The sequence below is a fragment of the Silurus meridionalis genome, chromosome 13 (assembly GCF_014805685.1).
Source record: "Silurus meridionalis isolate SWU-2019-XX chromosome 13, ASM1480568v1, whole genome shotgun sequence".
NCBI classification, from domain to species: Eukaryota; Metazoa; Chordata; class Actinopteri; order Siluriformes; family Siluridae; genus Silurus; species Silurus meridionalis.
The window spans coordinates 16,186,561-16,204,837 of NC_060896.1; positions in this window are offsets into that span (position 1 = coordinate 16,186,561).

The following is an 18,277-nucleotide window of genomic DNA, read 5'->3' on the forward strand; positions in this document are numbered from 1 at the left end:
AAAGGAGAATTAAAAAAAATATATATAATAACAAGAAAAGAAGGCAGATAAATAAAGTATAAAAACTATAGAAAAAAGAATATATGAGGATATAAAGATATATATACAGTACAGACCAAAGGTTTGGACACACCTTCTCATTCAAAGAGTTTTCTTTATTTTCATGACTATGAAAATTGTAGATTCACACTGAAGGCATCTAAACTATGAATTAACACATGTGGAATTATATATGGAATTATATACATAACAAAAAAGTGTGAAACAACTGAAAAATGTCATATTCTAGGTTCTTCAAAGTAGCCACCTTTTGCTTTGATTACTGCTTTGCACACTCTTGGCATTCTCTTGATGAGGTTCAAGAGGTAGTCACCTGAAATGGTCTTCCAACAGTCTTGAAGGAGTTCCCCGAAAGATGCTTGGCACTTGTTGGCCCTTTTGCCTTCACTCTGCGGTCCAGCTCACCCCTAAACCATCTCGATTGGGTTCAGGTCCGGTGACTGTGGAGGCCAGGTCATCTGGCGCAGCACCCCATCTCTCCTTCTTGGTCAAATAGCCCTTGATGCCTTCAGTGTGACTCTACAATTTTCATAGAAAACTCTTTAAATGAGAAGGTGTGTCCAAACTTTTGGTCTGTACTGTATATATATATATATATATATATATATATATATATATATATATATATATATATAAAAATTCTTATGGCAGTGTGCAGTTAAACAGTAAACAACAGTAAACAAGTTAAGTATGGTTTTGATTGTCCATAAAGTGTCCGTGTGCGGTCTGGTGTGGTGTAAAGTGTCCATAAGTGTCCGTGTGCAGTAAGGTGTGGTGTAAAGTGTCCTTGTGCGGAATGGTGTGGTATAAAAAATAAGAATATAAAAAATATGAAATGTAAAGTGCACTGTGCAAGTCCAGTGTCTAAAGTGTCGTAGCACGAAAAGTGTGATATGTGCAGGGAAAAAAGGTCTGATAATGGATGGAGAGAGTGGGCCAGTTTTTTAGATCCTGGGTGTTTCCTGGTTTAAACTCCGAATGGCCTGCGGGAAGAAGCTCCTCCTCATTCTCTCTGTGTTTGCTTTCAGGGAGTGGAAGCGTTTCCCCGAACGCAACAGAGAAAAAAGTCCATTATTGGGTTGGCTAAGATCCTTCACAATCTTCCTGGCTCTGGTCCGTAGATGTCCTGCAGGATAGGAAGCTCAGTTTGGATGGTGCGTTCAGCTGAACGCACCACCCTCTGGAGGGCTCGCCTGTCCTGCATGGTGCTGTTCCCGAACCAGGAAGTGATGCTACCCGTCAGAACACTCTCAATGGTGCAGGTGTAAAAATTCTTTAGCACCTGAGAGGGTAGTTTAAAGTCCCTTAAGCGTCTCAGGTGGTACAGACGCTGTGGGCCTTCTTCACCAGGGTGTTGATGTGACAGGACCTAGACAGGTCCTGTGTGATGTGAACACCAAGGTACCGGAAACTGTCCACTCTCTCCACTGGGGTCCCGTTGATGTTTAGCGGTTGGTATGACCGCTCCTGCTTCGTGCTGAAGTCCACGATCAACTCCTTAGTCTTGCTGACGTTCAGGAGAAGGTTGTTCACCTGGCACCATCTCTCCAGGTTTTTAACCTCCTGAAGGTAGGCCGTCTCGTCGTTGTTGGAGATCCGGCCCACCACAACAGTGTCGTCAGCAAACTTGATGATGGTGGTGGAGTTGGAAGTGGCCACACAGTCATACGTGTACAGTGAGTACAGCAGGGGGCTCAGAACACAACCCTAGGGAGCTCCAGTGCTGAGGGTGAGGGTGGATGAGGTGTGTTTTCCCACCCGTACAGCTTGTGGTCTGTCAGTCAGGAAGTTAGAGATCCATTGACACAGCGGCAGGCTGAGTCCCAGGACCTCCACTTTGGAGGTGAGTGTGGAGGGAATTATAGTGTTAAATGCTGAGCTGTAGTCCACAAACAGCATCTTTGTGTAATTCCCGTTTCTTTGGTCCAGGTGGCCGATTGTAGTGTGGAGAAGATGTGCAATTGCGTCCTCAGTCGAACGGTTCTGACGGTACGCAAACTGTAGTGAGTCCAGTGTGTCCGGTAGTGATGCAGTGATGAAGTCTCTGACCAGTCTTTCGAAGCACTTCATCACTACTGAGGTCAGAGCTACAGGGCGGTAGTCATTGAGGCAGGCGGGCTGGGGTTTCTTCGGGACAGGAACAATGGTGGACTGTTTAAAACATGAGGGGACAACAGACTGTTCCAGGGAGAGGTTGAATATCTCAGTGAACACTGGTGCTAGCCGGTCAGCGCAGGCTTTCAGAACCCGACCTGTGATGCCATCTGGTCCTGCTGCCTTCCTGGTATTCACTCTCTTGAATGCCCTCCTCACATCATGCTCTGAGTTAGGGAATATGTTTACCTCTCCGGCTTTCTCGGCGTGCACGCTGGTTGTGCTGCTGGCGCCGCTAGCGTGGTTAGCTGCAGCCTTGAAACGAGCGTAAAAGGTGTTTAGCTTGTCTGCCAGAGAAGCGTCCGCATCCACCATTCTGGAAGATGGTGTTCTATAGTCCGTTATTGTCCTTAGTTCCTGCCACAGGCATCTAGAGCCACCTTGTTTGAACTGTGACTCTAGTTTCCATCCTTCACCGCTCTGCGAACACTGTAAGACGCAGCCTTGTATTCATCCATGTCCCCGGTGGCGAGCCCCGTATTGTAGGCAGCTGAGCGGGATCTCAGAGCGTCGCAGATGGTTTTATCCACCCACGGCTTCTGGTTGGGAAACATTCTGATAGTGTTTTTTTGCACCGTATCATCCGTTAGTTTCCTGATGAATCCCACAACCGCTTCCATAAACATGTTGACGTCATTAGAGCTGCGCCGAAACATGTCCCAGTCTGCGTCATCCAAAGCGTCCTGCAGAGCAGCCACCAATTGGTCAGTCCAGCGCGCGACCTCCCTCTGAACCGGAGCTTCCTGTTTCAGCCTTTGTTTGTAAACAGGCATGAGGAAGATGGCGGCATGGTCCGATTTCCCAAACGGTGGACGTGGTTGTGCCTTGTAGCTGTTCTTGAATGTTGTATAGCAGTGGTCCAGTGTTCTTTCGCCCCTGGTGGGGCAGGTGATGTGCTGATAAAAGTTTGGTAGTGCGCGCTTGAGGTTGGCACTGTTGAAATCTCCTACCACAATGAGCGCAGCGTCGCGATGCTGTGTTTGGTGTTGCGTTAGTGTCTCATGTAAGTCCCATACTACAGTGTCCGTGTCCGCTTGAGGTGGAATATAAACGGCACTGACTATGACCGAACTGAATTCCCGAGGTAGATAAAAGGGCCGACATTTGATGGTCAGTAGTTCCAAATTTAGTGTGCAGGAGCGTGAAAGAGGAATGATACTCACGCTGTCGCACCAGTGGTTGTTCACCATCAGACACACTTCACCTCCTCTTGACTTCCCCGACTACTGGATGGCGTGGTCCGGTACCGCTGGGTTCAGCCATGTCTCGGTGAAGCAGAGAAGGTTGCAGTCCTGAATGTCTCTCTGGAACTTGACCCTTGCCCTGAGGTCGTCGAGCTTGTTCTCCAATGACTGGACGTTGGCTAACAGGATACTAGGTAAGGGAGCGCGGTGTGCGCGTGCCCTCAGCCTGTTTCTGAAGCCGGTACGGGTCACGTTCTCACTTTGTTCTCCCTCAGGATCTCGCTTGGCCAGCATGGGTCCGGGTTTAAAAACGGCGAAATGTGAGTGCATTGTACACCAATAGATATGAGTGTCTCTGTCATATCTAATGATGTCCATCTTGTGTAAATGGAACTAAAACTAGTTAAATAAAAGTATAAAATAAATTAAAAAAGAAAAACTGTAGCCGGAGCAGTCGTGATGGCAGCCGACCTCACCGGCGTCATCTTGATAACCTCAAGATTAATCACTTTTCCACCAATCTCTGGAGCGCAGCCTCCACTAAAGGCTTGATGGCAAAAGGAATTCACCTTGGCTTATAGAATCAAGGTTGGGCCTCGTGGTTGATATAAATTTTGGCTGTGAAAAACTCTGGGAGTTTTTCCTTGCCACAGTCACCACTGGCTTGCTCATCAGGGACAAGCTTACTTATAAAGAACATATTCACTTTTAATCACCACATTATCTGTGTAAAGCTGCTTTGAGACAATGTTCATTGTTAAAAGCGCTATACAAATAAAAATAAATTGAATTGAATTTTAACTGCCCCAGCTCTTCTGTAAACACCTCTGCATGTCGGTCTAGCACATCTAAAAACTTCAGTGCTGGCCCCACTATAACTTAATTCACCAGCTGTGAATCCAAATCTTTGAGCTATCCACGACCCAATAAGTTAGACTCTTCTCCAGCTATCAAAATCATCTTTTTCTTACTTTTTGGATTTCCACTGTTACTGTGGCTTGTCCCAACACTGACATATTTTCCTCTGTATATGTCATCAGTTTTGAAATGCAGGGTCCCCATTTGGCATGTCTGTCTGTTTCCACAATCTAGCATATTGCATTTTGCTGACAATGGTAACTCTACAAGCTGCGTCAACTTCAAACTCATGTAGCGAATAGGAGAGAAGAGGGGAAAACAATTGATAAAGATAAAATGAGTATATAGTTTGAACAACAGTTTGCCCACATTCTCCACCATTATATGTAGCGAATTTAGCTCACAAAGAAAAGGAAATATAAGTAATTATAACAGGTTATAGTTACTCCTAATTATTTAAATCAAGTTGAATTGACGGTAATGGAATTAACGTTACACTTATTTGGACTGTTTGTCCGGTGAACAGACAGTATAATCTTTTATTATTTCTATTAAAGAGGGTATCTCCCCGGCTGAGAAAGATGCAACCCCCCTTTACTTTATACCGTACAATTAATAGAGCATGTAGTTCAGATCGAATGTTGCAGGAACCTTAAAATGTAACCAGCACTCAGAGACAATCACTTATGAAAAATATGGCGTTTGATGAATGAGACAAACACAACATAAAACTAACTACACAAACAAACAAAAAGAAATAAAGAAAATTAAAATTAAAATAAACAAAAAGTTAAAAATAGGAAAATAAGGACGAGAAAGGAAAAGAAGAAAGGAGAGAAGGAAAGGAAAGGTATGGCAAGCTTAAACTTTAAAATTAACCACATCACCTTATTCAATTCACCTTAAAATTAAGGGGCTCAAACTTAAACATGCATATAAATTGGTTGGTAAAAGGAGTCCGATGCGGTAGACAAAGGAATCTTTGACGAGTCGGTTAGGAGGGAGTCAAATGTTCTTCCAGGTTTCCTGAAGATCAGAGAAGGTGTTGTTCTTGAAGATAAAGTTTGCTGGACGATCTCAATAAGGATTTGAGATCTCGTCTCGAAGAGTCACTGCTTGGCTGTTCTAAGCATCCGACTCTCCAGGCCTTCGGGCCCCGGGCGTCCAAGCTTTTTTCTGGTCGAGCCGAGTGAGCAAGCTTGCTTGACTTCACTGACTGACTGTTGATTAGTTGGGTTCAAGATGTTTTAAAGGTCCTGAACTCCACCCATCTTTGGGGGAATGGCCAATGCTATGGCCTGAGGTTTTGGAGGGAGAAACTCCCTTTGTTCATGCGTTTGTGGGCATGGTTTCCGGGTTATAATTGCTTTGGAGAACTTAAAGTTTAATCCAAAGTGTATTAAGACAGTATGGTACATTTTATGATCAAATAAAATGCACCATTGTTTGCAAAATAAGGAACAGATCATTTTGGTGATCATTTTGATATTAGACATGGAATGCAAGGACAGCATTAAAACAGAGATACATTACATACCAGTTAACATACTATTAACATACCAGTATTGAAGGTATAACTTTGTTAATACAATGTTATATTCAGGTATATAAGGTGCACCCTTTTAGGAAACTATAGAGAAGATAATTTTATGTCAATTTTGACATCAAGCCTTAAAAGAAAATACAGCATTAAAACAGATGTACACTGTACCGGGACCAGTATTTAAGGTATAACTTATGTTAATACAACATTATATTCTGGTGTATACAATGTACCCTTGTTAGGAAAGAATTAATCATTTTAAATCAACTTTGAAATCAAAAAGAAGCGACAACATTAAAACAGAGGTATATTACTAAACCTTTTAGAGTGTAACTATTATTGAGGTAGGTTTAAACACTTGCTTTATTTATAGGAAAAGATACAAACAAGATGTATGTTTGTTTCATGTGAAGTGGGACATTCTATTTATTATTTAATTAATAATGGTGTGTGTCTGTACATGTGTGTGTGACAAACAGACGTACTGGAGTTTTGAGAGTTAATTGTTTTATGGTTTGAGGGTCCCTGTGGAGTAAATCAGAGAGGCCAGGGGGTTATCTGGCTTTCGGGGTAGTGTATGTATTTGTGTGTGTGTGTGTGTGTGTGTGTGTGTGTGTGTGTGTGTGTGTACTGTGTAAGGTATAGAGATTGGTTTGTGTTATCAGTTGAATGCTGATTAGAAGTCAGCTGGAGAGGTCAGGGTTTGTCCTGCTTCGTGTCTTCCGGGGTGAGGGTATGACACTGGTATACAAACTTTCGATAAAAGTGTAAACCGTGGTGCTCATCCTTTGATTGAAAAGCAGATGTCAAGGGTTAAAAGGAAATGCCTGGGACATGAAATCTAAATGACACCCACCAGATGTTACACTTAACTTCTATGCCATTCACATTTACCTTCTGTGTTATAGGATCCACTTTAGGTTGGACTTGGGATACACTGTATATTGTATTAATCTCACTGGTGTCCTCTTTTGGTAGGCCCCAGGACCCGTTTTGCCCTGCATGCTTGTTTTATATGACCACCCTTTCCACACTTGTGGCAGTGTTCATTCAAAAACTTACATTCCTCTGGATCATGTTGTCCTTTGCACCTATAGCACTGTAAGGATGGTCAGATCTGTTCATGGTACCAGACCCCGAGAACTACCATGCAACAAAACAATAAACCTTCTAATCTGAGGAGAGGATCTCTTTGATCTGAGGACAGAAATCCATTTGTTCAGCTGCCCAGTCATCCACCCTTGAGCCCCCCTCTTTCCCTCCTGGGGAGATGGCCGGATCATGGAAAGGTGACTGAAAAGATCCCGGAATGTAATAATTACAATTTAGGAATGTATACATTTTACCTTCACATGTTTAGTATCATTTTAAAGGTCTCTGTGTGATTGGAAATTTCAGTCCCATATCAGTAGAACAGACCCCAGTTTTGGGGAAATTCTGTCCTACTGACACAAGGGTTGCCACGGCGAAGAACCTTACCAGGTGGTCTAGGTGACATTTGTTTTTTTTTAGGTCACATCCTGTCCCAAGAAATGGTGTGCAAAGCTTTTATCACTTTGAATTTACAAGTGTTTACAATGGTTTGGATATTTAAGGAAATTTGGCGAAACACTCAGGGAAACATTCGATAGTCAGAACTTCCCACACAGTCTCTGTGTGTCTCTATTGCCAGGTATAGTGATTCTTTAACATTTCCTTAGTAAACTGAATTGCTAAAATATTTAGTTTTATGCTGGTCATGTTATGTCACATGACCATTTGTTTATTAATTATTACCTGGCAAATAAATGTAAAATTCCTGATTAACTCTGAAATTTCCTGAAATCATTTATATCTAGTTGATTATGTAGTCTGGCATTACCGCAAATCTGTGACCAGGATAGTACAAACTGAAGGCTTATGAACGGCTGGCGCATAGAGCACAACGCCTGAGACCTTCTGATTTCTGACTATCTTTGACTTTAGCAAGTTATTACTAAGTAACTAAATCCAGTATTCTTCATGCATGAGCAAGCATTGGCGGCCTACTTAAAGAATATTAGTTTACCGTTGTATCCTCTGACTAAGATTCGGACTGGCCAATGTGCCTCCGTGAGCAGGTATAGTTAGCCGAGCACAAGGGTCTAAGCGACTCCAGGACCATAATAAATGATTAATTGAAATGCTTAGAATAATCTATTAAAATTAAAAAAGATGTACAACCAATAGGGTGATCAGCTTGAATTAAAGATATTCAAGTTAAATCTTTATTATAAATTGGAGTCAGATTAGAGGTTAAAATTAGATTATTGTAACAAAGTGCAAGGTGGGCACCCTACAAATTGATGACCCCAACGTGATCTCCCAGTCTCAGGCGAGTGACGTCTTTCAGCGCGACATTTCAGATTCAACAGAACATGAGGTTTGAGTGTCTCCTTCTCCATCTTCAACTGATCTGGTAAGTTCATTTTGTTTATCTCTTGTTTAGAAAGTCTTGAGGGAACGGAAAGACGCACCCCATATAGACACATTAATAGAATGTGTTGACATACCCAGGTAATAGAACGGAGACCGTAGAAATCTATAATCTAAGAGTATTAAAAAAAATCATGGATTATCAGGGCGAGAATATGATGAGTGGAGACAAGGGAGTAATGGAGGCTGTTGCAGTAGGATTAAGAATGCGCTTGTGCGGTTTCACAACAAAGGAGTGGATCTAGAATGGAGTAATGATCAACTTTTAGTGTGGTACTCCACAGTGGGGTAAAAACTGGAGTAGAAAAAAACGGTATCATAAGACTTCGAATGCAATTCTCCATAAGAACAACAAAAAGATTATGGAACAGAACATGCGCTCCATTGGAAGCATTAAACAGCTTGAAAAATATCCGAAAAAGTAGCTGTGCTGAAAACATTGACAAATACGGATGACAAAGTTACTACTATCAGCCGCCCGTTAACTTGTGAAGAACGTACCAAGCATAAAGATGTTGTGGGCACAATGCCACGGAAAGGCCCTTTCCAACCCTACTGGGACAATTTAATGCTGCAGGCATCGGTATATAATTTAGAGGTAAGGGATGTGTGGCAGGTAGCCCTCCTCACATTGCCTGAAGAGCTGAAATCGAAAATGCCTTTAGAGTTAAGATCTGGAGAAATCGTAGTTAAACAGGAAGGTGAAGATAAGAATGATGTGTATAAGAGATTAAAGAAAGCGTTATTAGAGCTAAGGGGGCCAAGCTGAATGGAATAGAATCCTAGAAATAAACAGGCTAACAAAGAGCCATTTGAAACATTTTCAGAACGCCTATGGGTGACATTTAAAGAACATTCGGGATTGGAAGATGCACAGCGTGATCCGGAAGTTTTAATACAACTCCTAAAAAACAATGCAGGCCCTCACATTCAGCAGGCCTTAATGCATGGTGCTGATCCACCAGAAAATACCTACCGGTCACTGGGGAGTGGGCTTCCAGAATTGAATCCAGAATTAAACGAAATAAAACATGCTCCATTGCGGCAACATAGTGGGTAGCTGAAGGTAGACAAGATAAGCAAATTGAGCAAAAACCAAAATTCCATTTACACTGTACTTTTTGCAAGAAAAATAATCATACAGTCAAAGACTGCTTTAAATTAAGAGGTTGGGGTTCTAACCAAAATTCCCACTCTAAAGCAGACAATGGAATACTGAAGCAATTAGAAGCTTTGATTATAAAACAAATGGAAAACAACTCAAAACAAAGGGAAGAGCAGACACAAAATCAAAATAGTCCATACAGCAATCTACAGCTAGAACTCGCTAACCCATTAGCAAAATATAACAATCCCCAATAGGGATGCGTGGCCTCCGTTGATATAGGGAGCATTATCAAAAGCGGCAATCGAATCAAAATAAGAGCTAGTCTTGGAGGCCGGCTAGCTAATATCCTTGTTGATTCCGGTGCTGCTTGCTCCTGCACAAATATTCCTTTACCGCTCAGCACACACCAAATTCAGATCAAAGGCATAGGGGACACTGTAATGACAGCAACCCAAACACAGCCAGTACAGCTTGACTTAGGTGTGGCAGTGTTATTAGAGTCATTTTGGTATTTACCAGACAACAGTGAGGGTACTGTGTTAGGAATGGACATCATGCAAAAACATGGCTTTGTAATTCACTGTTTTGAAAAACAAACTGAACTGCAAACTAACAAAACAGCCAAAAATCGTTTACCATAAGGCAACCTTAGAATCATGTCCATGCATAACACAGACCGAATCCAGCATTTCATCAACAAACATAGTAATGTTTGGGCTAATCATTAACACGACTGTGGTCTCATTGATTTTGAAGTTTGCATTGAGGGAGATCCACCTCCCCCTCATACGTTCACTATGCAGATGACATACTGATCGCCACAGAGGGATCATTTGAGCATCACTTACAGTTGGTTGATCCAGTACTGAGGGTGATGGGCAAAGGAGGATTTAAAATGAGCAAAGGGAAAGCCCAAATTGCACAAAAAGAAGTAAACTATTTAGGATACATGCTTACTTAAAGTCACCGACCACTGACCGATGACAGAAAGAAGTGCATTGCTAAACTGCCCCGACCTCATACTTTAAATGCCTTGCAAAAGGTATTAGGAACAGCTAATTATTTGCGAGACTTCATTCCAGATTTTGCTAATATGTCTGCACCATTACACTCACTGGTGAAAGGTAAAACAAAACCAAATGATGTGATTGAATGGAATAGTGAGCACGATCAGGTTTTTTCAAATTTAAAACAACGTTTATGTTCCGCGCCTGCTCTGGGCTTGCCCAACCCATCAAAACCGTTTCACATTCAAGTCAAGACCCACAACATTACACTAAGTGGAGTGCTAGCTCAGGAATATGGGGGAAATTACGTCCGATCGGATATTACAGCAGGAAAAAAACATTGGTAGAACAGGCTTTTGACCCATGTACACAGCATGTACTTGCGGTGCATTGGATGATATCAAAAACAGAACCCATCGTTGGTTTCCAGCCCCCGATAATTCACACCATGCACACACCAGTGCAAATGTTGATACAGGGCCGGATAAAAGGAGTTTCCTTCCAACGATTAGCAAGGTGGCTAGCAGGTATTCAAGCTCGGGAAATTACCATAAAGAATACCCAAATTCTCCCACATCTGCTTGGAGATGGTGAAGGTCATCCACATACATGCCAGCCAGAAAAAGAAACAAAAAGTCTTGTGCATGACCAGCCTCTGCCAGGGCAATTGTCAGTTTATGTTGATGGTTCTCATTTTCAACAAGATGGCCAATTCTTTACGGGTTGTGCAGTGTGGGCTCCTCACCTCTCTAACTCAGATACCAAACAACAGATACTGTTCAAATTACCATCAAACATGTCTGCACAAGAAGCTGAACTCGTTGCTTTGTTGGAAGCAATCAATACACTCTGCGTGTATACCGATAGCCGCTACTCATTTGGTGTTGTCAATGATTTTACGGCTCAATGGCAACTCAGAAAATTCCTTACGTCTGCAGGAACACAGATAAAACATTTCAACACCATAACAAAAATATGGCAAGTCATACAAGCGCGTGATACCCCCATTTCTGTTGTCAAAGTACAAGCCCACATCACCAAGCATCCTAACGAACATGAGCAAAACAACAACATCGTTGACCAACTGGCTAAATTAGCTGCAGTAGAAGGCAACAGTTGGCAGGGCAACGAGCCATCTGCTTCTACCGTGAGTGCAATACAGGTTTCTTCTATAGATCTCAAACAGTACCAAAAAGACTTGTGGGTCTCTGACGGACATCTTATACCGAATTCAAAGCATGATCAAATGGTTAATGTTATTGAAGGTATTGTACCGAGAGACGGAAAATTTGACGTTCCTGAAGCCCTACAAAAACCAGTAATCAAGATGTATCATGAGTATGCCGACGTATCACCAGCAAAGACATTGTAGCTGATACAAAGACAGTTTTGTTGGCAAGGAATGACAGCAGATATTGAGAGATGGTGCAACACTTGTCTGGTGTGTGCTACCGTTAATCAGGGCACGCAAGGCCGAACAAACCTACTCAGGCCTAAAATACCTAAAGGGCCCTGGGAAAACCTGCAATTAGATTTCATTGGTCCACTACCCAGTGCCAAGGGGGGGTAACGCTATTGTCTCATGATTATTGATAAATTTTCAAAATGGGTTGAAACAATTCCCACTCGCAAAAACACAGCGAACACAGTGGCACATGTGATAGCGAACCAAATCATCCCTCTCTGGGGGGCACCAATTCAAATTAAATCGGACCAAGGTACTTACTTTACTGGAAAAGTCATGAGAAACATGTGCAAAATGCTAAACATCAAGCAATGGTTGAACGTGTCAACCTCACCATTAAAGAAAACATTGCCAAACAAGTTGCACAGCACCAGAACAAGTGGACTGAGGCTCTACCAACAGTTCTGACTGTATTGCGAGCAACACCATCAAAGGCTACAGGCATCAGCCAGTATGAAATTATGACTGGAAGGGTGATGAAACTGCCCATTGATCCAGAGATTTCCCCAGCAGACTTGGGGCCCCTCATGCTGTTTTAAAACAACTGCAAGAGCAATTAAAGGTGTTATATGCCCACGCTGCACTTAAACAACAACAACAGTCAGATCTGGCAAACGCATAATTCAAACCAAACTCTATAATCAAACTTGCAGAAGGAGACATTGTTATGATTCGTCTTTGTTAAACAAAATGCATTTTCCCCGAGATGGCACGGGCCATATGAAATTAAAGCTGTTTTCAACAGCTGTGTGGCTGTGACTGTCAGAGGAAAGATGAGATGGTATCACATGTCTCAATGCAAACTGTTCAAAGGTTCATTAAATTAACTGTGATATATGTGATATGTCTATTTTTCAGGACAATAACAGCAATCCCATGGATGCCAGATGTCCGAACAGTGTCGGGTCCCACCTGCATCGAATTGGGACAACGGGTTACACTCACACACACCCCAAAATGTGGGAGATGGGTATGGAAATATACTAAGGGGCCATCCAAATCGTACACTGCAATTACATATAAAGATATATTTACATGACCTCCCGGTGTAGCACCGGATCCAAATTTTGCAACACAAATTTGCTGTAACACAGGTTCCACTCATCTTCCGGTCAGAAACATAACAGGATATACAAGTGCATCATTATCCTTATATAACATTACCGCCTGGTATAAACTTAAAAGGTATCCAGGATCAAACATTGGGGGTTTATCTTTGCATATATGCTTCAAATGGACATTTGGTGCAACCCAGATGAGGATGGGTTCCCTCTTGAGTCTGGTTCCTCTCAAGGTTTCTTCCTTTGCCATCTCGGGGAGTTTTTCCTTGCCACAGTTGCTCATCGGGGACAAACATACTTACAAAGAACATATTTACATTTAATCACCACATTATCTGTGTAAAGCTGCTTTGAGACAATGTTCATTGTTAAAAGCGCTATACAAATAAAAATGAATTGAATTGAATTGAATATACACTTTATATGAAAATGACAACCAGGGTCAAGATCCTAAAAAGTGTTACTCCACCAAGGATTTAGAACCAGCCCTTTACAGATGCACACATAGCATAACTCACAATGCTACACATCTAAAGTTCACAGAACTTCTGTACAATCTGTCACACCCAACTACTGATAATAGATTAAAATCTTTTGTCTGGACAAGCCGAAAGGAGGGTACATATTGTGTGGGAAAATGTGAATGATTTTACAAATCCTCAAAATTGTTAATGGATTATACATCATTGTTTTAATCTAACTACCTGTGAATATAAAAAACCTACACATTGTCCAAGATTACATCCTATCCCTCCTGGTGGTGTAATCAAAGGAAACATTAACAAAACTTTGCTTCATGATGTTAACCTTGTGATAACTCATGTAACATACAATATTTCTAATATCCTGTCTGCCTATGTAAAACATTGTAGTGACAATGATAAAACGTATGCATGGTTACAGTCACGCATCGATGATTTAGTTTCTGATTATAAAAACAGACTTGCAGTTCAAATTCCACCTGTCCGCACTAGACGAGACCTGTTTAGAAATATAGCAGGCCTCAATTAATTCTATAGCCAACACTTATAAAATAACAGGACAATCGCAATTTTCAGTGTGGTTGGGAAACCAGGTTGCTACTGGTTTTCAACACATCACAAATAGTAAAGAAAACATTATCAAAGCGGTTAGATCTGAAGCGCAATCGCTTCTCACAATCAGCCATACAATTTTCAATCAGACCCATACTATCGAGCATGACTTAGCCTGCAGAACTTACGCACAAGATCTTTTTACTGTAGCACGACAGGAAATTTTAGATCTACGTCTCCATAAGACACGCATGTCTTAAATGATCTGATTGAAATTTTAGCCCACCTTACCGAGTATATGACTTTAAAGGGCACTGAGATCTTATTTACAACTCGCACCTGTTGTCATGAAACATCTAGCTATATTATTTGTACTTGTAACACTTTACAACCATTTGCCTCTAATAAATCTAAAATTATTGATGTACAATCATTGCATGGTCATTCTGATGCTGTAAGGTTTTTCATACACAGTGGTGTGTCATCAGTGAAATGAACTCATTTATGTATGGAGGTCTGACCTGCCCTGCAAATCACACCTTCTGCTTGGAGGTGACAGAGAATTTCTCTATGGGTCAGATAAATATCTTGGGGAGAGTTCCAATGGACATTGATGTCTCCCTGTGATGGGAGGACACCTACTATGAACAAGGTACACAAACCTTGGTTGACACAATGGACTTTGGCAGAATATGATTTTGCAGACTGAATATCATCTTAACCAAGCACAGGTGGAGACAAACCTGGCTAAGAGCACTGCAAACATCCTATCCATCTCATCCACCCGCTCGGCAGAGTATGTCTACACCTGGTGGGATTGGATAATTCGAGGGTGTGCCATTAGCAGTTCCCTCATCTTTGTATTCACTCTGTTTCAGTGCTGCTACTTTCTGACACCGTATTCATTCCCTACATACGTCGGTTTATTCTGCCGTAACCCTTAGTCCTTTGCAGGTACCGGCTTTGCCTCGACTATAATATCACTGAACCTTGGACAAAAATCACCATCCAATGATGGCCCCTCAGGGACTGCTCTGAGTTTGCCCTAAGGGGCCAGGGGAGAAACTGTAAGGATGGTCAGATCTGTTCATGGTACCAGACCCCGAGAACTACCATGCAACTTCATGAGACCAGACCCCGAGAACTACCATGCAACAAAACAATAAACCTTCTAAACTGAGGAGAGGATCTCTTTGATCTGAGGAGAGAAAACCATTTGTTCAGCTGCCCAGTCACCCACCCTTGAGCCCCCCTCTTTCCCTCCTGGGGAGATGGCCAGATCATGGAAAGGTGACTGAGAAGATCCCGGAATGTAATAATTACAATTTAGGAATGTATACATTTTACCTTTACATGTTAAGTATAATTTTAAAGGTCTCAGTGTGATTGGAAATATGATCTCAGTCCCATATCAGTAGAACAGAGCCCAGGTTTGGGAAAATTCTGACCATTTGTTTATTAATTATTACCTGGCAAATAAATGTAAAATTCTTGATTAACTCTGAAATTTCCTGAAATCATTCATATCTAGTTGATTATGTAGTCTGGCGTTACCGCAAATCTGTGACCAGGCTAGTACAAACTGAAGGCTTATGAACGGATGGAGCATAGAGCACAACGTCTGAGACCTTCTGATTTCTGACTATCTCTGACTTTAGCAAGTTATAACTACCGTAATTTTTGGACTATAAGCCGCTACTTTTTTCCCACGTTTTAAACAACGAAGCGGCTGATTTTTCCTGGGTTTTTCCCTGTTTCACAAACTTCAAGCCAAAAAACTGGACCCCATAACATTAGACCAATGAAATTTCCGAATGAAAACGAAAAAACGCACCTCACCTGTGTTCTGAGCTGCACGGCTTCGGGGAAAAACTTTCACCGGTGTTGATTTTTAAATGCATGACAAGGACAAAAGATAAACTCCCGAGAGAAATACAGTAGTTGTGAAAGGCCGGAGGAAGACGGTGAACAATGACTTACTTGGTTGGCTACTGTTTAGATACAAGCCGTTGTAGCATGTTGAGTCAGGGTGAAGGGAGAGCTCACTAACTCCAGTTGCAAATTAAATCATATAAGCACAGACAGGTTTCCAAAACGCATGCTTTTTTTATTTTTCTTGGCAACAGCGCTATGGGTTAGTCAAAGAAACTTAGAAATGAGCATCAGAAAATAATGAGCACATAATCCTCAGTCTCTCTCACTCACTTACTCTCTCACACACACACACACACACACACACACACACACACACACACACACACACACACACACACACACGCACACGCGCAGTAATACCGGAAGAATGCAGTGACGTGCTGTTCCCAAAATGCCGCTCTGCTCTTAAAGGAGCCACAACATATTTCACACGTTACACCATGTATCAGACACTCTCTTTCGGTAAAACCTGTGTAAAGTTAATTAGTTTTAGTGTAGGCTTATACACAGGTGCGGCTTATTTATGTTAAAAATATTTGTAAAATTCAGTGGGTGCGACTTATAAAAGGGTGCGCTTTATAGTCTGGAAATTACGGTAAGTGACTAAATCCAGTATTCTTTATGCATGAGCAAGCATTGGCAGCCTACTTAAAGAATATTAGTTTACCGTTATATCCTCTGACTAAGATTTGGACTGGCCAATGTGCCTCCGTGAGCAGGTATAGTTAGCCGAGCACAAGGTTCTAAGTGACTCCAGGACCATAATAAATGATTAATTGAAAAGACGGAATGTTTAGAATAATCTATTAAAATTAAACAAGTACAACCAATAGGGTGATCAGCTTGAATTAGAGATATTCAAGTTAAATCTTTATTATAAATTGGAGTCAGATTAGAGGTTAAAATTGGATTAATGTAACAAAGTGCAATCTATTTGAGTAATCTTTTACAGCCGTGCGAGAAGGACTAACATGCAGCATACCTTCACCCACACCAGTGGATTCCGTCATTGGGCCATTGGGTGGGCACCCTACAGCACACCCCGGCTTTTTGTTGCCCCTTTTTCTAGGCTTCATACACTGTATGCATCTCGATATATTCATCCCACAACTGTGATGAACTCTCAGAAGGACTCCCCAATCCCACCAAAGTAGCCATTTTTTTCCGACATTTTTATTTCCTTAGTAGCGGTCTGTTTACCTCGACAGCGGCATTACCAGCAAACCTGTCCTCCACGCAACCCCATGAATCCTCGTCGCCAATTATGTGATACCTTTTGAGGCAGAAAATACTGAGGAAGAAGTATAACTTACGTCCTTTATAATATAACATGCAGAAGCAACTGCGGACTCCGACTAGGACAACAAGCACTACACAAACGTTCCCTGCGTTTTGAGTACTTGCGAACTGAGACAGTCCAGTGGACATAATGCCAAGTGACTTACTATACAGCATAAATCAATACACTCACGCATTAATTTCTGATTTTCTTGATTCTTTTTTGTTTGGTATGTGTGCTTGTTTTTTTTTTATATTATTAATAATTTATATACATAATTTTGTAATTTTGCAATTTGTAATTTTTTCATTTGTTTGTTTCAGGTTGAAGAACAAAAGACTTGAATAGAGAGACACAGTAAGAAAAGACTTGAATGTACAATGATGGGGCAATTCACATAGAAAGACCTTAAGGCTGGTCAGTACATAGTAGTGCGATGGATGGTGATTTGCAGAGTTCTCTGGTAGACTGGGCAATTGAATTGGAAATATCTTTAATAGCTCTTTTAGTGCTTCTCAGCATCCTCAGAATCTGTCATCCTTCTCTGCTGAAGGATGGACAAAAGTTGCTGAAAAAAATAAATGAGCTACAAAATTAACAGTGTAGCTGGTGGTGTGTTCCATTATTGTGGGATTTTGGAAAATCTAGATGTATTTGGTCTGCTGTTCCAGACAGATATGTTTTTAAACTTCAGTTGAATTTTGTTGGACTACCTATCTTAAAGATTATTAGTACACAGCCTTGGCCATTTCTAGGTTTGTTGCAAGGATCCACCAAGAAACCAATGTTTATAGGACTGTTTTGTGATCCTTCTTAGACTTGTGGACCACCACCACTTGTCCCTTACACTGTGTAGGGGCGAGTAGGGGAGAGCAGAGGAAAAACAAGTCGGTTATGCTTTATTTTACAGTGTCCTTGCTACATGTTACATGCACTTACTGTAATCGTAAATTAGGAATAGTTACTTGCAGTAACTTTAAACCAAACTCTATTACTAAACCTATAATAAGTACTTTTTAAATAATATTACTCTGATGTTAAATAAACAGTTACACTGTGTAACAAGGACACAATAAAACGTGTAACAGACAATTCCATTAAACTGAACCTGGGACATTCTGCCGTGATATATACA